We start from the raw sequence: 22,739 nt of genomic DNA, 5'->3' as shown, positions 1-22,739 counted from the left end.
TTTAAATCACAATTTAAGCCCATTTGTATGCCAACCATTGGGCCATTTTCAATCACATTTTCTTCAGGGTAATTTATTATTTATATAAATTTTCTATAAGAAAAATCCTGTTAATAGGAAACTGCTGAATAAGAAACCAACTTCAGCATTATCTGATCTGTAGAACCCAGTAATAATGTAATGTAGTGTCAAATAATGCCCCCTTTAAACAAAAATGAAGCCCATTTTCCCAATAATTATGTTCCCTGTGGCCAGTAATAATGCCCACCCACCCTGTAGCCAGATATGCCAGTAGCTAAGTATGCCTCTTGCAACCAGATATAACCCCCTGCAGCCAGGTATGACCCATACAGCCAAGTATGCCCACTTTACCAAGATATGCTGCCTGTAGCTAGATATGCCCCTGCAATTAGGTATGTCCCATGGAGCCAGATATGCCACCGGTAGATAAACATGCCTCTTGCGTACCAGATATGTCCCTAGCCAGGGATGCTGCTTGAAGCTAGATATGTCTCTTTTTGCTAGGCATGATCTCTGCAGTCAGATATGTTTATTGATGCCAGGTATGTCAACTGCAGGATATATCCTCTGCAGCTAGTTTTGCCTCTTGTAGCCGGATATGATCGCATGTTGCCAGATACTTCCCTACTTTGCAGCCAAGTATGTCCTATGCAGCCACATAGCAGGTCATAATATGGCAGTATACAGGCACATAGCAGGTCACATGATGGCAGTACACAGGCAAATGGCAGGTTATCAGTATATATGGCAGAATACAGGCACACGGCTGGTGACATTTTGATGATAAAAATAAAAACTAACACACTCACCTATCCACACATACAACACACACATGTATGACATACAGTGCACCCAATATACACATATCACACATGCACAATGTTCACATGACACACACATACACCTTTTCACTTGCCTTTCATGCAGAGCAGGGATCAGGGTCCAGGTCTGTAGAGGAGGAAGATGTATTCTATATGCAGGGAGCTGCACTGTATGTGCTGATGTAGTGAGCCCCCGGATGATGTTATAGCGGTGGGACGGCCAGTCACTTGCTAGGTGGAATGTGACACCACTTCTTGAGGTGGGTGGCCGAGATACAGCCGGAACATTAGGGTTTTGTCACGTGACGCCAGTTCCTGGTGGGCACACAGGTGTGATGGCATGCCTGCTTTTATAGTGTAAATCCGGTTGTACCCTTCTCCCCTGTGGTCGGTTTCCTATCGGGTTGCTGCAGGGTCCCTTGGGATTATGTCACAGGTGGTCAGAGCGGTATAGTAACCCTCCCGAATAGTGGTAGGACCCGCCACCCACAGGAAGGGGAAATGTCCCAAGGTTGCGGTGTAGTGCTGTGCAGGTGATCCAGTAATCAGACCCAGTAATAACGTTGACTTGTTTTACTCTTTGTAAATGTGCAGTAGGTAATACTACGAATTTTCGGGTACACTTGATACAGTTCCAATAAATACACATACATAGAACCAACCTCCTCTCTACTACCAGAAGGAGGTAGTAGAGAGGAGGGTGCCGTGAGAGTCTCAACCCAATTAGTAATGTGCTCTGCCGGGAGGTTGGAGTGCTTAGAAGAATACTTGTATAAGAAGAAGAAAAAGAAGAAATAACCTGTGCCTGTGTTTTGACCTTTCCTATAGTCTTCACACTGCCTTTTGCCCACTAGCTTTGGCTGAACCGTACTGATGGGTGACACAGGCCCCAGACCCTGTTACCAGGGATAAGCGGAATGGTTAGAGTTCCTAAGTACACCCGCGCTGCGAGATGGAGTTCATTGACTTGCTCCACCCAGATCAGTTCCTAGCTCTTTGATTTTTCTTCGGAGACTGTCCTGCACTGTACTGACTCCTAGTCCTCGGCGTGGGTTGAGGTTATCTGTAGGCTAGTCCTCTCCTGAAGGGCTTAGCAGTGCATCATACAGCGTGTTTGGTGCTTCAAGGAAAAGAGTTGTGTAAGCTGTCTGTTCTGCGTCCTACCCATGCGGGGCACTGACTGAGAACTAACTTGTAGAGGGGACCTGGCAGAGGGCCAGGGCCTAGGTAGAATCACTGAGAAGAGCTATCTGAGCTGCGTCCTTTCTTCTCTAAAGCTCAGCTAAGACTCCCCCTCACCCAAGGGACTAACTTCCTAAACAGCGCGTGTGCTGTGTTGTGGTTGGGTGGAAAGAGTGCAACAAAGAAACAGGATAGAAAAGAGAGAATAGGGCAGAAGAAAGGAGAAATCCTACTGGACAACAGAATCTGGTACATACACAAACAATAACCCATTAGTTTACTTCAGCCGTGCAGTTTCTAGACCTAAGTTACACACTATAGCGACATCTCGTGGTCATCTTCAGTAACAAGACAGCTATAGCAAAATCACAGACAAGTACAGACTTTTACGAGGGGTGTAAAGAATAGCAACACCCACAGTGGGACACCACATACTCCCCCACTTGAGAAAAGCCATCCATGGCTTAACACCTTGAGGAAAAGGCTGAACGTTAATAAAGGCACAGCGTGGGCTATTAAGCATAGTTACAGCAAAAATACTTTTAAGAGCATATATACACATAAAACTTTCCATAAAACTCTTTTGGTGAACTGGATGCATCTGTTCATATGCACTCTGAGTAGTGCTGTGATGCGTCAGTCCCTTTTTCAGTAACGAGAGCAATAGTGAGGCACCTTCCTCACAAGAAAGGGAAAATAGGGAAAGGGGATCTCGGCTAGGCCGGGTACAAGATCATCAATAGGGATGTTGCAAACTGGGGACACACAGGAACGTTGTAGGATTCAACATGGCTTAACAGAGCAGCTCAGCCAAACTGCACAAGGGACAGCATATTGTCCTCTTCAGTGTCCCTTTTGGGGGACACCCTTTTAGAAGGTTAGAGAGCATTGAGTAACCAGTTTAGTAGACTTCTTCGTGGGCTGAGCCAGAAGCAGATGTCTGGATCCAAATCTTTTACAGCAGACACACTGATCCATCATAGTTAAGGCTGTGGTTGTCACTGGTGCTGGAGCTGTGGTCACAGCAGCGTTGTAGGTGACTTGAGGCTGAATTTGTAACACGTTGCTGAATGACCTCTGTAACAGCTGCTGCAGGAGGGACAGCAATGGTTGCAGTAGCGGTATTCCGCCTGACATCTGGTTTAGGAAATGGTGGAGGTTTAGAGACAGTGGTTGTAGCCACAAAAACTTATTCCTCCAGGGCTTTCTTGTGGTGGTACTGTTCCCAGGTCTCATTTGACTTCTGTGATGCCGTGGGTTTGTATGGTTCCTGGACATATTGTTTTGGTCTGGTGCTCACGCCAGCCCATTTGAATCAATCAAAAGTATAAGGAGTGTATTCCACGATTTCACCCTCTTTCAAGTTTTGGCGGGTACCAGGCAAGTATGACCGCTTTACGGCCCGACAACTCACTCGTATACGGCCCGACGACTCTCCTCACCAGTATAGGAGTCCTGGACATGTCCATATCTCTTATCTTTGTCTAAAGTTAGCACAGTGGCTCTCCGTCTCTCCAGGGGCTTTTCACCAAGACGGGGTTTATCATAGCCCCTGATCAGTTTTCTCTCCAGCTCTGATGCAGTGACTTTTCTGGTAGCTGCGTCACTAGACCAGAATGTGCTGGTGGGTGGCTACTTAGCCAGACCAATGTCTCTTAGCACGTCCAGGAGTTGCTGGGCTTTGCTTTTGTGAGCCTGCACCTGCTGCTGTGGCTGTGGAGGCGGTCCCGCCTCAGAAAGGTTTCGGCCCTTCGGCTCTGCTGGTCACTGTCTTGGTTGGGGTCTCAGATGGCAAAGAAGTCAATCTCACCTCCGGGTATAGCAACCCAAGCCGTCGGCTGTGTAACCGGTCATTGTAGCGGCTGGGCCGGAGTGGAAGATGGTGTGGCAGTGTCCAGCTGCTTGTCAGTGGAGGTGGCTGACCAGCTGGCAAGGGCTCCGACAATCTTTGCAATGGCTTTAGTAGCCGTGTCATAGACCTGCTGCTTTCGATTCACCACTTTCGAGTCATCACTTCCGGTGGAGCGCAGGGGACATACATGGGCGTCAGCCTCCAGTATCATGGCCACTCTAGAAGTAGAGGAGAGGAGGTGTCTCACCATCAGGGGTCCTCCCGGAAACAACTCTGTGCTGCGTGGTTCCACAAGGGGGCGGTGTTGAGCTTTTGGCATGCTTTTAGGCAGTCTTCCCAGCGGTTTCCTCATTTTGGCGGGCTTTCTTGGTAGTGATGGCGCAGTTGCTTTTCCAGATGATAAAGATGGCTCCCCCACTTTTTTTTTTTTTTTATTCTTTATTTATCAGATTTTATTATACGAAATCAGTCAGGTGGTAACAGACTGAAAGGTGCAGAAAAAAGGGAAAGAAAATTTATCAACCGCAGCACACATAGTTACAGTTACCACCAACAACAAATACGCATCAACGTATTGATAGCAAAAGCTACTAAACAGATGTGGCCTTCAAACTTTTTTGTTTTTAGAGAGAAGAGAAGAAAGGAGAAACGGAAACAAACAAAACAACAAAAAAACAGCATAAAAAAGGGGGGGGGGAGTTAGGGAGGGGGAAGAGAAGGGATCAGGGCACCCGGACCATCCACCAAAATCCTTAAATGACTAGGAGTCGCTTGTATTCGGGAGACCCCTTGAAGACAGTCCAGACCGTCTAAGCAAAGGCAAATTTCTCCAACCTCTGTATGTCCTCCACCTTTCCAATCCAATGACCCACTGTAGGCGGGACACTTGACTTCCAGCGAGCTGGAATGCAGGCTCTAGCAAAAATTTTAGTATGGATTTTTTGTATCGTTTAATAGGGATATTTGACAGGTGTAATAGAATGAAAGCAGGAGTGTTAGGATTTTGAAATTGCAAGTTGTTGCTGATGGCATTAAGAACTCCCTCCCAGAAGGGGCGTAGCACTGGGCATGACCAAAAAACGTGGAGCAACGTGCCCTCTTCCACTCCACAACGCCAGCAGACAGAGGGCACCCCCGGGAAAATCCTATGCAATCTGACGAGAACATAGTACCATCTAGCTAACAATTTGTATCCCCCCCCCCCCCCTGGAATTTGCTAGCAATAGAGGATTTATGCGCGAATTGGAACAGCCTTTCTAATTGTTTATCCGTGAGTGAAATATTCAGATCCTCTTCCCACTTAGCTACAAAGGGAGGGCGGAAATCCTCAGGGGGGAAGCAAGAATAGAGTAGAATACGGAGAGGGAATGTCGCAGTGGGTCAGATCCCATGCAGATCGTTTCAAAAGGCGTAAGGCTATGTTCACACAACGTGAACACCCGGCCGTTCCTTGACGGCATCAGAGCTACGCAGGTGATCTTTCCGGCTGCGTAGCTCTGATGCGGGCGCATCAGCGTGCACTCGCATCAGGGCTTCCCATAGCCCACAGTGAAGCAAGCGGCCGGAGCCGCTTGCTTCACTGTATGAACTGACATGTCAGTTTTTGCCAGCGCCGCATGGGATCCCGGCCAGAGCGTGCACGATGTGTGTACGCTCAGGCTGGGATCCTATTGAAAATAAGGCTATGTTCCACCCCTCAAAACTACGGCTGTAGTTCTGCGGCGAGAACTACGACCGTAGTTTTACGTAGTGTGAACATAGCCTCAAGGTGCGAGCGAACCCTGACGGTGTTGGAAGAGCCCTCAAAAAGTGTGACAGTTGTCGAACTTGCCAGGCACCCAGAACAACCGGTTCCCTCACCTCTAATAGTTCCTGAGTGGTAAGCCACCTGTCATTGTGAAGAAACTCCTGCGCTCTGTATTTCCCTGCAGTCCACCACGCCCTAAATGGTCCCGACAGTCCTGGGTCAAACTGAGGGTTTCCCAAAACTGGAAAGAGCAGGGAAGGTCTAGGGAACACATCCGCACTAGGAAACACTCGTTGGCAGGTGTCTAAAGTTGGGCCTATAGATGGATGGCGGGATAAGTTCCCCAGAAGCGCAAGGTGGATCCAAGGTAGAGACTTAAGAGGCACTGTGGTGAAAGTTTGTTCTAAGCGGACCCATTGTTTAAGATTGGCATTTCTGTGCCAATCCAAGACTCTCTGTAGTACAGAGGCCTCATAGTAGGCTCTGACATTCAGTAGCCCTATGCCAACTCTGTGTTTCGGTATGAACAGGAGAGTGCGTGAGATTCTGGACGCCTTCCCTGCCCAAATAAACCTGGTCAAGTCCTTGGAGATAAGGCGAAAAAAGTGGTTAGGGATTTTAATCGGAAAGGTCTGAAGGAGATATAGCATTCTGGGCAGCACATTCATTTTGTAAATAGAACATCTACCAAACCAGGTGTAAAGACCCTTAGTGGCTCCCCCACTTTTATAAGCGCTGTAAGGCAGTGATTATCTTCATGGGAATAGGCAGTGCAGTATGGGGTACAAAGTTTCAGCAGTAAAACGCACACCATACACAGTGTTTTTAGGCAGCGACAATAAATATCAACAAGGCCTGCAATCCTGTTCGTGGTGAGCCCCCAGATGATGTTATAGCGGTGGGATGGCCGGTCACTTCCTAGGTGGAATTGTGACACCACTTCTTGAGGTGGATGTCAGAGATACAGCTGGACCTTTAGGGTTTTCTCACGTGACGCCAGTGCCTGGTGGGCACACAGGTGTGATATCATGCCTGCTTCTATAGTGTAAAGCCAGTTGTACCTTCCCCTGTGGTCGGAGTCCTGTTGGGTTGCTGCAGGGTCCCTTGGGTTAGTGTAGTCACAGGTGGTCAGAGCGGTATAGTAACTCTCCCGAATAGTGGTAGGACCCGCCACCCACAGAAAGGGGAAATGTCCCAATGTTGCGATGTAGTGCTGTGCAGGTGGTAGCCAGTAATCCTACCGGGGAGGGGGCAATAATAATTTTTTGTGAACTGCTTCTTTCATGGGATGGCTGTAAATGCTTTTCCTTGGTGATGCGTTTTACGTGGGCTGGTACTGATGATGTTGCTACTCATTGGGTATGCAGTAGACTCTTTGCAATTATTGCATTATATACAGGAGCACATAAGACAGCAGTATATACAGGGGCACATGGGGCAGCATTACAGCCAGGGGCACGTATGGAAGCATTACAGCCAGGGGTACATGTGGAATCATTATATACAGGGGCACATGTGGCAGCATTACAGCCAGGAGCACATGTGGCAGCATTACAGCCAGGAGCACATGTGGAAGTATTACAGCCAGGGGCACATGTGGCAGCATTACAGCCAGGGGCACAGAGTAATGCTGCCACAGCTGTGCCTCTGAATAATCCGCACTCCCGCTCCTGAGTTCCCCCATGCTTTCCCTTCGGACCTATATCTGCTGGACTCACTGTGTGGCCGATGGCAAGGAGGCTAGTTGCTGGTGTGGGTGTGGAGGGATTGAGAGGGGATGTGGCCTTGCGGTGCGTGACAACCGCTTTGTGCCTGCCCACCCCCACACCGGGCTCCCTGACTGCTAAGGAGCATGGTGAAAAAGTGAGCAGGCGCATTTTATGATTAGCTGGTGGGCCAGGGGTGGACCGTAGGACCTTGCGGGCCGGACGTTTCCCACCCCTGCTTTAGCTTATTTCAGCAATCAGGTGATGGGCAGTTTTGCTGCTATTAATGTTAGGCTTTAAACTTTAATTAAATAATTGTATAATTTAAATAATTGTATAATATAGAATAGAATGTATTTAACCCCTTAAGGACCTATGCGGTATGTCAAGGGAGCCTGTCATTTGAGGACACATTACATACCAGTACGCCAGTAGGTCCGGTGGTGCTATGAAGTGAGCTCAGGAATTGAGCTTTCTTCATAGCATGTGGGGATCGGCTGCTATCAGCAGCCAGGTCCCCAATGTTAATGATAGGCTGCCGTGATTGTGCGGCGGCCCGCCATTAACCCCTGCAGTTAAACATCAGTTACTGGAGCTGTACTCATGTCCATGTCCGATCGAGACCCCCGCAGTGTAATGGGGGGACTCAATCGTTCTAAGTGACTGCTGGAGGTCTCTTACCTTCTTCCCGGCAGTCAGATGGCGATCAGTGCATCGAGTCTGCCACATAAACACTGTATAATGCTATGCTATGGCATAGCAATGATCAGTGTTAGAAATGTAATGTAAAAATGTTAAAGTCCCCTGGGGGACTTAAAAAGTGTAAAATTAAAAATGTAAAAAAGTTTAAAAAAAAACATGCCACAGCCCTTTCCCATTTTATAAATAAAAATAAATAAATAAATAAATAAAGTATTTATATAACGTTGTGTGTGTAATTGTCCAATCTATTAAAATAAAGCAATATTATTCCTGCTTGGTTGGAACACACAATGCCGCACACACGGCTTACACTGCTAACAGTAAAACACTAGAAAAGCTATATAAACTGCATATCGTTGTGTTCACACTAACCAATAGAATAAAGTTATCATGTTGGTTCTATCGTAAAGTGCATTCCGTAAACACAAACCCCCCTCCCCCCCCCCAAAAAAAAAAAATTAGCAAATTTGTATTCTTTTCCCCCCAGTTTTACCCCATACATGGTATTTTGGGGGTTTCATCATTAATTTTATGGTAAACCTCTTCATGAAAAAACAAGCCCTCACATGGCCCTGTAGATGGAAAAAGTTATAGTTCTTAGAAGACAAGGAGGAAAAACGAAATGCAAAACTGAAAATTGGTGCGATCCTTAAGGTAATTTTGGGCTCTGTCCTTAAGGGGTTAAATGTTAATCCCAAGTTTGTATACAATGACCAGTGTACCATGCAAAGGACTAAGTGAAAAAATACACAGAAAGATGGATTACCCAAGTGTCAAACAGTGATATATATAACAGTATCCCCTGGATTGCCACGCGCCCCTGCCCTGATGATCATTTCAGCACCTGCCTTTGTCAAGGGGCTGGCAAAGGCAGACGCCAAAACGAACGTCAGAGCAGGGGCGCATGGCGATTGCACTGATCTTCTCACTGCTGAGATCCAATGTGATCCCAAGATACATCTGGGGGAGAGTGTGGCAGCATGTATCCAGCTGTCAATCAAATCCCACTTGTCCACTTCATTAGACTCTGGAGCATAAGAGTTTGGCATTCAGCCATCTGGCGGTTGAAACACACATTGCTGCACACACTGATGGCTTCCACTGCTAAGTCTGTAAAGCAAAGAAAAAAACACAAGACAACCACAGAATTGGTAAATATTTTTTATAAAAAACAAAAACACCACACACCCCTGGTTGACCATTTCATAAAAAAAAAATCTGCTACGTCATCGACGTAGTCCAACGAATCCAACATAGTCCTCAAGATACTGGTATCTAAAAAAGAAAGAAATGGTAGTAAATGAAGGCTGGGGGGGGGGGGGGCTCTCCGGCCAGGACCCCTTTTTTTTCAGAATGCTGTGTGTGTGTGTGTGGGGGGGGGGAATGAAAGAAATAATATCCAATTACCTCCCTGGCTCCCGCATTCGCTTTCTCCAGTGTCTGTGCGCTTCCTTGTCTTAAACAGGACTAGAGACATGATGTGTCAGGCTCGCTCAGTCACTCAGCGGCAGAGGCAAGACAACGATACAGCTGCTGAATAGCTGAGGTGGCCTGACACTACCCCTTTTGAGCATGCAGTATGTTACAAGATAAATTAAATAAACTCACTGTAACCAAAGCTCCAGGGCCTGATGGATTACACACCAGAGTTCTGAACTCAGTTCTGTAATTGACAAATGTAGTGCCAATCTTCAATAAGGGCTCTAGGACTTCCCCAGGTAACTACAGACCCGTAAGCTTAACGTCCATTGTGGGGAAACTATTTGAGTGGCTTATAATGGACTACATCCAGAAATATATAGGGGGTTATAGTATTATAAGTCATAACCATCATGGTTTTACTAAGGATAGAAGCTGTCAAACCAACCTGATATGTTTCTATGAAGAGGTGAGTAGAAGCCTGGATAGGGGGGGGGGGCAGCTGTGTAGATAGAGTGTACCTAGATTTTGCAAAAGCATTTTACACAGTCCCTCATGGGCGTCTGGTGGGTAAGTTAAGATCTATGAATTTGGAAAGTTTAGTCTGTAACTGGATTGAAAACTGGCTTAATAATCGTACCCAGAGAGTGGTGGTCAATGATTCCTACTCTGTATAGTTCTGGTTAAAAGTGGTGTACCCCAAGGGTCAGTACTGTACCCCCTTCTGTTTAACTTTTTTATTAACGATATTGAGGATGGAATTAACAGCAATGTTTCTATCTTTGCAGATGACACCAAGCTTTGCAGTACAGTACAGTCTATAGAAGATGTGCAGATGTAGAGTAGAGATGTTAAGGGGAGATATGATTTATTTATTCAAATATATAAATCTACCACAGGATCTGGTAACAGCAAAAACAGTAGAGGGCTTCAAAACAAGCTTAGACAAGTTCTTAGATCAAAATAACATAAATGCATATGTATAGAACCTACCCATCATCCGCCCCCCTTCCCTCCATCCATCCCCTCCTTGTATATCCCTCTTCCCTGAATCCATCCCCTCCTTGGTTGAACTTGATGGACATGGCATCAGAATGCAATCGTATTTTTAAAAATAGCTGTGTATGAAACCCCCCTAAATGGGGCTGACATTTTAGCTCTAGTTACAGGGGTAATACAACCTCCTAACACTATCTTCAGAGCTGATTTTTGTCTGCTAAGACTCAGAAGATGATAACTCTCGTTCCTTGGCTACTTGGATCTTTTGTGCAGCCTGTTTAGTGCATTGATTAATGCCACTACTCTGCTACAGACCAATATCACCTTATATAGTGCCCATATGGAGGTAGGCCCCAGAACTACGCAGGCTCTGAAGAGCAAATATGTGACTACAGTGCAGATACATTTAGTTACAGGGGACGTATTCTCTAAGTAAACCATAGGGGGTTTCTTACCTAATTGGAGTCACCCAATTTTTCTTTTCTTCTCCCTCCGGCCTGGACCATCTTAAGGACTTCTCCTAGCCACTTCTTGTCTCTGCACAATCTTCCGGACAAAGATTTTAGAATTCTCAGTCTCGCACCATCCTCATCTCTTTACAAACTCGACATCTGTATTGCCCCACTTTGTGCACTCATATAATAGGTAGGCCCAACTCTGTGTCCCATATTGTATTAAGCTACCTTTATGCCCCATATAGTATTATCCCCCTCAGTGCAGCTTCCATAAATTATTAGACCTCTCTGTGCAGCCCCATTAGATAGCCCCCTCTGTGGTCCCCATTTAGTAGGTAACCCCCCTGTGCAATTTCCCTATAGCAGATGGCCACCTCTGTACAGTCTCCACATAGTAGCTGGGCTCTCTGTGCAATCCTCATATAGTAGATATTCCCCCTCTGTGCAGTATCTTTATAGTAGATTTGTAACCCCAATCCTGTGGATGCCCCCCCCCCTTGTGCTGCTTCCATGTAGTAGATGGCTCTCACGTCCAGTCCCCATACAGCTAAGGCCCCCTCTCTGTGTAGACCCATATAGTAGATGACCCCCTCTGCGCTTTGCTTATATAGTAAATATTCCCCATGTACAGCGCTATACAGCCCTATACCTGCACTCAATCAATTGCTTGCATGTCAGTTGAATTGTGTGCTCACATGGTAATCGGGGACAGGTGTCCTGGATTCTCGGCATGGCCCTGCATCACAGCTGCACAGCTGTTGGGGCCTACCGGAGGATCCTCTGGTCCTCCAGTAGGCCAGGCTGACACTACATATATTCTGCAGAATTCAAAAGCACTGAAATTTGTAAATGGGAAAAAAAGAGCAGCTCAAAACGTTTGTCTGGGATACTCACTTCCTGCCTCTGCTTGTTTTGGAAGTAGTGTGAGATGACATGGGGGCAGGTGTATGTGGAACAGCTCAATATTGCTGATGTCTATAGGTATGCCGCGAGCAGATGGAGGAAGTAAGTACAGGTAAGACCTTTTCTACTTCCCAGACAACCGCTTTAAAACATTGTGATTCCAGACAAGTTTTTTTTTTTTTGGTTAATCTTTTTAACAAACATTTATAGATAGTAAAGCATTTTTGTTTTTCCATCCTCCCAATGTGCCTATATTCACTGCGTATATGTTTGTTGTATTGCATTTGCCTTCATGTGCATATCTTTTAGGTGAGTATTTTTATTTATGCCTTTGTATCTTTGTGGGTATCCATTCCTTCCCATTTTGCTTTATGAGTTTTGCTTCTAATCTCTTGGGACCCAATCAGATTGCTATAAAGAGATTATCTGTATTAAACACAAGTAATATATACACAGCCAGAGCCGTTATGCTCACAAATCGCGTTGCTGATATTAGCAGGCGGAGGCCAGAGCCTCTCGCTCCCGCTATAATGCAGTTTGGGGAAAGTAATATCTTTATTGTTTTATGTCCTTTTTAAATATGTATGTGAGTTTCTTAATAAATTAGATGCAGCCTTAAAACTTAAGCTTAGATTATTCAGACAACAATAAATGATTTGCCATATACTATTTTATATTAATACGTTTATTAGCATGTTTATAGGCAGGAAGAATATATGTATATATATATATATATATATATATATATATATATATATACTGTCTTTTTGTATATAAAATAGTGTGTGGGGGTGTAAGTGTATGGGTGGGGGTGTCTGCTTTTAACAAGGCTAGAGACATAGTATGAATATGTACTATTAAAAAGAGGGCAGTTATGCAAAACTCCAGTTTGTAGAGTAAATATTCATATGGCGGATTTGTTTATAAGTATAACCAGATATTGCTGGAACCATTGTCTAATATTGCTGTATACATGTAGAAATAATTTCATTTGTCCACTCATTTATATAGCTATGCCGTACTGTGCAGCACATCACAGGAATGTATTCATTCACATTTCTTCTTGCCCCAGCGGAGTTTGGAATCTCATTTGCCTAGCACAAATGCACTACTGGGACAATTTTATAAGAATTAAGTTATTGCCGTATTTTTGGAATATGCGAGATAAATGGAGTAAATGGAAGAAACATATTTGAATAACAAAGGAGAACAATATATAAATAGAAGGCGTATATACCACAGATCGGATTTAAACCCAGCAACTATTCTTCTGCTGGTACTTAAGTGGAATAAATGTTTGGCAAAGTGATGGCAGAGGTCTCATCAGAAATACACAGAAGAACTAAAAAGTAAGAAAAGGGCAGCTACTAGAATGTCCCACTAAGAGAGACAATAGGCCTCATTTACACTCTCCTTTTTTGTGAGTATGTGTTTTGTTTTTGTTTTGCTTTAAACGACACTAGAGATTTTTTTGTACCTCATGTATCAGAGCCCATGTTTAAAATTACCAGGGCATGAAAACTGAGTTCTGATTGGGTGCCATGGGCAGCATGACAGATCTGACATGGACTAAGTTCCTGCGATGTAATATTGGCAGAAGGCGGCGTCTTGTTACATGATCATGAACATTTTTAGCGTCCGTCTATGTTTCAAGATGTCTGCCTTCTGCTGATATTATCACACAGTTACACAGCCATAGTGAGGTGTAGTACCTGAAAAATTGTTTTCAAACCAGCTGGTGGTAGAAAGTTATACAAACTTCTATTCAAAAAAACAGAGGCCTCCAGTACTTATCAGTTGCTGTATGTCCTGCAGGATGTGGTGTATTCTTTCCATTCTGAGGGGCAGTGCTGTTGTTTCTTTTAATATGCACTCAGGCACCTGTTCTTTTACTTCTACAGCAGTCTGCAGCTACTGTAGTGATTCTCTGGCATTAGTCCTTTGGCTTGAGATATGGCAGCAGTACTTGACTGGTGTGCTGGATGTAGTTTTTTGCACAAATTTTTTATCCTATATGAGTCAATAAATGTTAAAGGACAACTTTGTCAAAAATCTTTTTTATAGCCAATTAAAACACATTAGAAATTATATAACTTTATTTTGTGTTTCAATTTCCTATACCCCCTCTGGCCCCTTTCCACATGGACGTATTAAAAAGCATCTGATCACAGGTTCTTCAGCAGGCGCCATCTTGTGTCAATGACATCTTTCACAGAGGGAGGGTGGCCTAACTAATGTCCCTCAGTTAGACCAGACACTCTCTATTAGGTTGCCAGATGACTCGCAGGTTGCTCAGCTCCAACTGGCTGAGCTTGTTGTAGGCTATCTGATCCAATGAATGGAGGAGCCTCAGTGTTGAACAGCCAAACCAAGAAGTGCAGGAGATGGCGTGCAGCGGGGTCTCAGCAGAACAGCAGAACTTAGAACGGCGAAAGACTCTGCAGTAAGGGTAAGTATGGAAATTATGTTGGGGCACCAGAAGCTTTTTGTGACGAGCTGTCCTTTAAGTTTTATATCAAGGAGCTTGTTTGGGGTGCTAGTTGGCCCTTTGGGCCTTATGTGGCTCATGTAATTGATTATTATGAACTCCATACATCTTTGTGGCACATTATTTGTGTTTCTTTCAATTCTTGGTGCTCTCTGTTGCCATTTTAAACTTCTTTTGCTCTAGACCTTTGCTGCCCTCCAGCTGTTGCAAAACTACAATTCCCATCATGCCTGGACAGTTAAAGCCAAAGTTGATGAGAATTGTAGACTTGCTGGAGGGCTGCAGTTTGACACTAGACAATTTCTTTAGACTAATAGGGGAACAAACACAGGAACAAATATACAATGTGACATGTTACAGTGGCCTCGGGTTACAGTATTTTACATAATGGTCTTTCCTGGGCCATTGTAATTAGAAACCACATTCAGTGCTACACAGTCCTAATTATCAGCAGGGAAGATCCGACCAATCAGAGCGAGCATTTTACTTGTAACTTACATGTGCATGCACTGTCTGTCTGTCTAGTAGCACCTCTCTACAGGACAGTATGGTACTACATGTTCTGTACTGCTCTGTACCTGTGTCAGTACACACCAGATGACGGCAGGCCATTTTACTTTTCTGGAGCACTCTGTCTACTGTACAGGATCCTGAAGAAGCTAATGTCCTCTATATAGGAAGGGATTCACAGCATTTGCTAGGCATTCCTTACTTTTATATGTAAAGACGTGGTTCATTATCTGCTTATTTTTTCTTCATTTTTTCCTACTTTTAGTTGACATTTTAGGGGCTTCAGTACCAATTATTATTATTCTTATTTATTTTTGAATAGCCCTTGGTTCCAGACAGCTATACAAAATCTAAACATGTTACATAAGTAAGGTAAATGTCAGACTGGTGAAATTCAGAGAGTTCTGGTCTCAAGATACATCCTGTTCAATGTATAATGAGTATAGTGAAACCAATTTAAGGGCTTGGCCACCTCTTGCGGTCGGCAGCGCTCCTTGCTTGAGTGCAGTGTAAGTTCTATGGAGGAGGTACAGCGATGTATATTGTTGTGTGCTCCTCCAAAGGAAGTCATGTATGAACAGAGAAGCCATCCAGCTGCATGCAGGGCAGGTAAGGAGACACATTTAGGGGGTGATTTATCAAAAAGTGTAAAATTTAGACTGGTGCAAACTGCCTACAACAGCCAATCACAGCTCCTCTTTCATTTTACCAGAGCTGAAAGCTGAGGTGTGATTGGTTGCTGTGGGCAGTTTCCACCAGTCTAAATTTTACACCCTTTGATAAATCTGGGTCATAGTATTTTGCTCAGTATATTTTCAACCAAAACCAGGAATGGGCTGAAATCACAAAGGGAGAGATTTATCAAACATGGTGTAAAGTGAAACTGGCCCAGTTTCCCCTAGCAACCAATCAGATTCCACTTCATTCCTCACAGACTCTTTAGAAAATGAAAGGTGGAATTTGATTGGTTGCTAGGGGCAACTGAGCCAGTTTCACTTTACACCATGTTTGATAAATCTCCCCCAGAATCTGTATAAATCTTTCTATAATTTTCTCTGTCAGTTTCACTCCCGATTTTGGCTTCAAATACTGACCAAAATATTGACAGAAATACTGACCAAAAAGCTATCATATTGTAACTTTGATATTGTAACCTCAGGGACCATAGCACTGGAAAGACTAATACACTACTTTTCTTTAGTGGAGATATCCTGCTTCAGAGAGATCTCTTGTTTAATAGATGTTCAGACTTGTAGGACTCACTCAGCTAGATTGAGCATTAAAAGATATTTTGTACAGTAACATTAAAAAAAATATGAAATAATAAAAAAAAAAATATGAATAAAATAATGAAAAAAATGTACATAACAGGAAGAAATGATCAAGAGTCCCAGCAATTTACACTCCTTGGGGAAGTCAGTTCAAGTCTGTTTACATTCACACTGTGTTACCTTTATTACAGCAGCCTCTTAACAACAATGTTTATAGCAACCGAGTAGCAGAAACAGCAAAGAAAAGAAGATAAAGCATCCAAGGAAGCATAGAGAACACGTCGCACTGGTTCACAACTATATGCAGACTTCTACCAGGTACTTTTTAAGGTTACATTAATATTGTGATATTACTACAATCACCCGAAGTATACATAGTGTATAGTTAACGTGGAGTATTTTTTACACATGGCACATGCAGAGATTCCTGTATATGAATCTGTGCTCCATACTTGTGAATGGGACAAATCTGATACCTGTGGACAAGCAAAGATTATGTATAAGAGAATTTCACACACAGCTATTTATGTTGACTTTTGGCTTAAAAATTTGAACGAAAACTTCCCAAAAAATGTGTGGGCGCGTGTAAAAATCCCTTTCTGTGCAGTGTGTGAAAGTTCCACAACATAGGTGACATTTATCAATAGTGCTTTAGGATAGGTGTATTTAAGAGTCACCAAAAATGGTACAAATGGACCAAATTTGTCAAACACACACACACACACACACACACACACACACACACGGTATGATACATTTTGTGCAACCTGCTAGACACAATAGACACTTGTATATTATTGTTTTATTATTTATTTATTGTTATTATTGTATATTTGCTTTCATAAATTATTATTTATGAGTATTTAGTGTCTAGGTTTACACGCAACATTTTATGCGTTCATTTTGCAGCATTTTTAACAGCTTGCTCAAAAATGCTGCAGCCTGTGTGCCTTTGTCCAGAGTCCTGCTGAATTAACATATACAGTATGCAGGGCCGGGACAAGGAGTTTTGGTGCCCTAGGCAGAGAAGACAAATGGCGCCCCCCCCCCCCCCCCCCCCCCCCCAGAATAGACTGTACGCTATGCGGGGACAGCCAGGAGGCTATACTGTATGTGGGGGTCATGTATACTGTACCCCCTGACTGTAACAGGACCGTGTATACTGTACCCCCTGACTGTAACAGGACCATGTATACTGTACCCCCTGACTGTAACAGGACCATGTATACTGTACCCCTGACTGTAACAGGACCATGTATACTGTACCCCTTGGCCATCGCCTACCCTGGCCTACCCTTTGTCCCGGCCCTGACAGTATGTGCGGGAAGTGGACCAGGTTGACTATGTGTGGACTAATAGAGCAAATTAGTGTATGCTGACATATTCCTACAGAATCCCAGACTCCCTGATGTACTGTTATGAGCTTTCTTTGCCCCAATGTAAAGGCTAATTCAAAAGATTTTTACGAGTCAAATATGCACCACCTGTGGCAAACATCACATATAAGCACTGCCTGTGCAACACACCACATATAAGCACCGCTTGTAGCATGCACCACATATAAGCACTGCCTATGACACACCACATATAAGCACCGCCTGTAGCATGCACCACATACAGTATAAGCACTGCCTATGACACACCACATATAAGCACAGCCTGTAGCATGCACCACATATAAGCACTGCCTATGACACACCACATATAAGCACCGCCTGTAGCATGCACCACATACAGTATAAGCACTGCCTATGACACACCACATATAAGCACAGCCTGTAGCATGCACCACATATAAGCACTGCCTGTGCAACACACCACATATAAGCACTGCCTGTAGCATGCACCACATATAAGCACTGCCTGTGCAACACACCACATATAAGCACTGCCTGTAGCATGCACCACATATAAGCACTGCCTGTAGCATGCACCACATATAAGCACAGCCTGTAGCATGCACCACATATAAGCACTGCCTGTGACACACCACATATAAGCACTGCCTATGACACACCACATATAAGCACTGCCTATGACACACCACATATAAGCACCGCCTGTGGCATGCACCACATATAAGCACTGCCTATGACACACCACATATAAGCACTGCCTGTAGCATGCACCACATATAAGCACAGCCTGTAGCATGCACCACATATAAGCACTGCCTATGACACACCACATATAAGCACCGCCTGTGGCATGCACCACATATAAGCACTGCCTATGGCACACCACATATAAGCACAGCCTGTAGCATGCACCACATATAAGCACAGCCTGTAGCATGCACCACATATAAGCACTGCCTGTAGCATGCACCACATATAAGCACTGCCTGTGCAACACACCACATATAAGCACCGCCTGTAGCATGCACCACATATAAGCACTGCCTGTGCAACACACCACATATAAGCACTGCCTGTAGCATGCACCACATATAAGCACAGCCTGTAGCATGCACCACATATAAGCACTGCCTGTAGCATGCACCACATATAAGCACTGCCTGTGCAACACACCACATATAAGCACTGCCTGTAGCATGCACCACATATAAGCACTGCCTGTAGCATGCACCAGATATAAGCACTGCCTGTGCAACACACCACATATAAGCACAGCCTGTAGCATGCACCACATATAAGCACTGCCTATGACACACCACATATAAGCACCGCCTGTAGCATGCACCACATATAAGCACTGCCTGTGCAACACACCACATATAAGCACTGCCTGTGCAACACACCACATATAAGCACTGCCTATGACACACCACATATAAGCACTGCCTATGACACACCACATATAAGCACAGCCTGTGGAACACACCACATATAGGCACCGCCTGTAGCACGCACCACAAATAAGCACCGACTGTGGCATGCCCCACTTGTACTGTAAGCACTGCCTGTAGCATGCACCACATATAAGCATCGCCTGTGGCATTGTTAGTTGATGTAGCCAAGAAAGGCCATTTAAAATTGAAAATAATAGTTTAACCTGAGGCCACTGAAACATTTTTAACAGCATTGTTAGGCACTCACCGTCTTTTTTTTGGGCCGTATGTGACAGGCATCCAAACACAGGGTCAAAAAAAGATGTGTGAATATAGCCTTATATTGTTTTTAATCTTTGCATGCAGAAATCAGAGACAACAGATATTTGATGTGAGTGAATAATATTATATCCCATTCACACACAGTTTTATACAGTATACATGTACATCAAAATCATCAATAGGTTATTGGAATTCTATAACGTCAAAGAGGATAGTTCCTGTAACCAAGGCTGTTGAGTCAGTAAACCGCAGCTCCAACTCCTGAATCTTATCAGAACTGACTCCCTAATCCCCACTCTGACTCCTGCTCCTTCATAAATGGCCAGTCAGACCAGGGGAGTTATTTGTCCAAGTAATGTAAAGTAGAACTGGCTCAGCAGCTTCCGTGTAATGTCCTACGTGATCTTGGGGTGACCTGGGGCGAGAGAATACAGAAAGCTATAAAGCAGCTTCTCCTGTGTGTGTGCAGTGGATGCAGCCAGTCTCCAGCCTCCATGTCCTGAACAACTCAAAACCAGACTAGATGGAGCAGGTGGTCTTTTCCTGCTAACAATCTTCTATGTTTCTAACTAACTATTCACCATACACAAAGACACACTGCTAACAATGCCAGATCCCTGTGATATAGAGGGGTCAGCCATAGTGATATAGAGGGGTCACACATAGTGATCTAGAGGGGGTCAGCCATAGTGATATAGAGGGGTCACACATAGTAAAATACAGGACTCAGCCATAGTGATATAGGGGGTCACACATAGTGATATAGAGGAGTCACACATAGTGATATAGAGGGGTCAGCCATAGTGATATAGAGGGGTCAGCCATAGTGATATAGAGAGGTCAGCCCTAATGATATAGAGGGCTCAGCCACAGTGATATAGAGGGCTCAGCCATAATGATATAGAGGGGTCACACATAGTGATCTAGAGGGGGTCAGCCAGGGTGATATTGAGGGGTCACACATAGTGATATAGAGGACTCAGCCATAGTGTATAGGGGGTCACACATAGTGATATAGAGGGGTCAGCCATAGTGATATAGAAGGGTCAGTCATAGTGATATATAGGGGTTAGCCATAGGCACAGATTTATCAGCTCTCTGTCAGTGTCCGCATTCCTAAATCATTGCAGCCCCACAAGAACAACCCACTCAACCAGTCAGTGACTGCAGCTGTGTCTTGCCTCACTCACTGATCTGAGTTGGTCCGTGACATCAGAGGATTGGGAGCATATTGCAGTTTGGGGGGGGGGGGGGGGGGATAAATATGACTTCTTTATTATGATCCCGCTCCCCTGTCCCCCCTGGATTTTTCACTGATGCCCAGACTACCCCTTTAGTTTCTGCCCCTCTTTCCAACACACACGCAGCCTGCTGCATCCATAGCACACACACACACAGAGCCTACTGCTGCCATAGCAAACACAGCCTGCTGCAGCCATAACACACACACACACATACACACACAGCCTGCTGCAGCTATAGCACACACACACACAGCCTGCTGCAACCACATACACACACAGCCTGCTGCTGCCATAGCTCACACACAGCCTGCTGCAGCCATAGCGCGCACACACACACACACACACACACACACAAACACACACAGCCTACTGCAGCCATAGCACACACACACAGCGTGCTACATCCATAGCACACACACAGCCTACTGCATCCATAGCGTGCGCACACACACACACACACACACACACCTCGCTGCAGCCATAGTACACACACAACCTGCTGCAGCCATAGCACACACATACAGCTGCAGCCATAGCACACTGAAGTAAGGCACACAATCTTCGCTCAGAGAGAAAACACCACACTGAAGACAGAGGCTACTGCTACACTACTTGTGGCTTCTTCTTCTCCTCCTCTATATTACACAGGATATCTCCATATTACACTGCTGCTCATATACAGTCATCCAGCATCCAGGAAGAGAACAGCACACACACAATGGACTTCTCCAGCTCAGAAACAAGCTGCCAAATAGAGACCAGATTACTGATATATTGAAGAAACTAAATGTGTAGAAAGAGGGGTTTTCTGGTTGTTATAAATAAAGGATATAGATTGATAGAACATAAACTATATTAATGAGGAACATTTATAAAATTCATATGAAAACTCAATTATAAAATGGTAAAAGATTTTTTTTTATAGCTGGAGTCGGTGCCGGTACATTTTTTCCGACTCCAGTGAAAACTAGGTCTGACTCCGGCTCCACGACTCCAACTCTATAGCCCTGTCTGTAACAATAGATGAAACGGCACTATATCTAATGGCAATATACACTCACCGGCCACTTTATTAGGTACACCATGCTAGTAACGGGTTGGACCCCCTTTTGCCTTCAGAACTGCCTCAATTCTTCGTGGCATAGATACAACAAGGTGCTGGAAGCATTCCTCAGAGATTTTGGTCCATTGGACGATTTTGGACATGATGGCATCACACAGTTGCCGCAGATTTGTCGGCTGCACATCCATGATGCGAATCTCCCGTTTCACCACATCCCAAAGATGCTCTATTGGATTGAGATCTGGTGACTGTGGAGGCCATTTGAGTACAGTGAACTCATTGTCATGTTCAAGCAGAAATCGAGACTCATCAGACCAGGCAACGTTTTTCCAATCTTCTACTGTCCAATTTCGATGAGCTTGTGCAAATTGTAGCCTCAGTTTCCTGTTCTTAGCTGAAAGGAGTGGCACCCGGTGTGGTCTTCTGCTGCTGTAGCCCATCTGCCTCAAAGTTCGACGTACTGTGCGTTCAGAGATGCTCTTCTGCCTACCTTGGTTGTAACGGTTGGCTATTTGAGTCACTGTTGCCTTTCTATCAGCTCGAACCAGTCTGCCCATTCTCCTCTGACCTCTGGCATCAACAAGGCATTTCCGCCCACAGAACTGCCGCTCACTGGATGTTTTTTCTTTTTCGGACCTTTCTCTGTAAGCCCTAGAGATGGTTGTGCGTGAAAATCCCAGTAGATCAGCAGTTTCTGAAATACTCAGACCAGCCCTTCTGGCACCAACAACCATGCCACGTTCACAGGCACATGCCACAGTTCACAGGAGATTGTCTTGACCATGTCTACATGCCTAAATGCACTGAGTTGCCGCCATGTGATTGGCTGATTAGAAATTAAGTGGTAACGTGCAGTTGGACAGGTGTACCTAATAAAGTGGCCGGTGAGTGTATATATATAAATACTGTATATATTCTATAGTTATTTACAGCAGCCAGACCGACGCTTTTAGAGCAGAGTGGTGTTCTGTAATCTAGAATAATGGGAGGAAAAGAGCAGCATATCAGGAGAAGGAGGCCCGTTTGCTAAATGAACATATTTGCAAAAATATTTACCTTAACTAGCCCTATATCACTCCTACTTTTCACAGTACACAGCTGCTGCCAAATGAATCTTCCAGTTTGAATATCTGCCTGTGAAGGGTTAATCTGAGCCAGTGCTCAGAAGCCACATCACACAGAGAGCTGTGGCAGATTTTACCTATGTTACATTAAGCCACTCCTAACTCTGTATCTCCTATGGCCCCATCCCCTGCAACTATAAAAAAAATACCAAAAACTGG

General features: G+C 44.5%; 1 protein-coding gene across 3 annotated transcripts in view; it reads left to right on the top strand.

The window, feature by feature from the left end:
* LRRC18 (leucine rich repeat containing 18) overlaps positions 1-22,739 on the top strand; it is a 68,890-nt gene that overhangs the window by 43,697 nt on the left and 2,454 nt on the right. The window contains exons 1-2 of one of the 3 annotated variants that reach the window (XM_069979265.1): positions 15,346-15,414; positions 16,268-16,394. The gene's annotated coding sequence lies outside the window, so the exon portion shown is untranslated. Of the gene's footprint in view, positions 1-15,345; positions 15,415-16,267; positions 16,395-22,739 lie in introns of those variants that run through there. The other 2 variants (XM_069979266.1, XM_069979264.1) reach the window with 2 other exon arrangements.

The sequence above is a fragment of the Dendropsophus ebraccatus genome, chromosome 8, assembly GCF_027789765.1.
Source record: "Dendropsophus ebraccatus isolate aDenEbr1 chromosome 8, aDenEbr1.pat, whole genome shotgun sequence".
Classification (NCBI taxonomy): Eukaryota; Metazoa; Chordata; class Amphibia; order Anura; family Hylidae; genus Dendropsophus; species Dendropsophus ebraccatus.
This window is presented reverse-complemented; position numbering and strand designations above follow the sequence as displayed.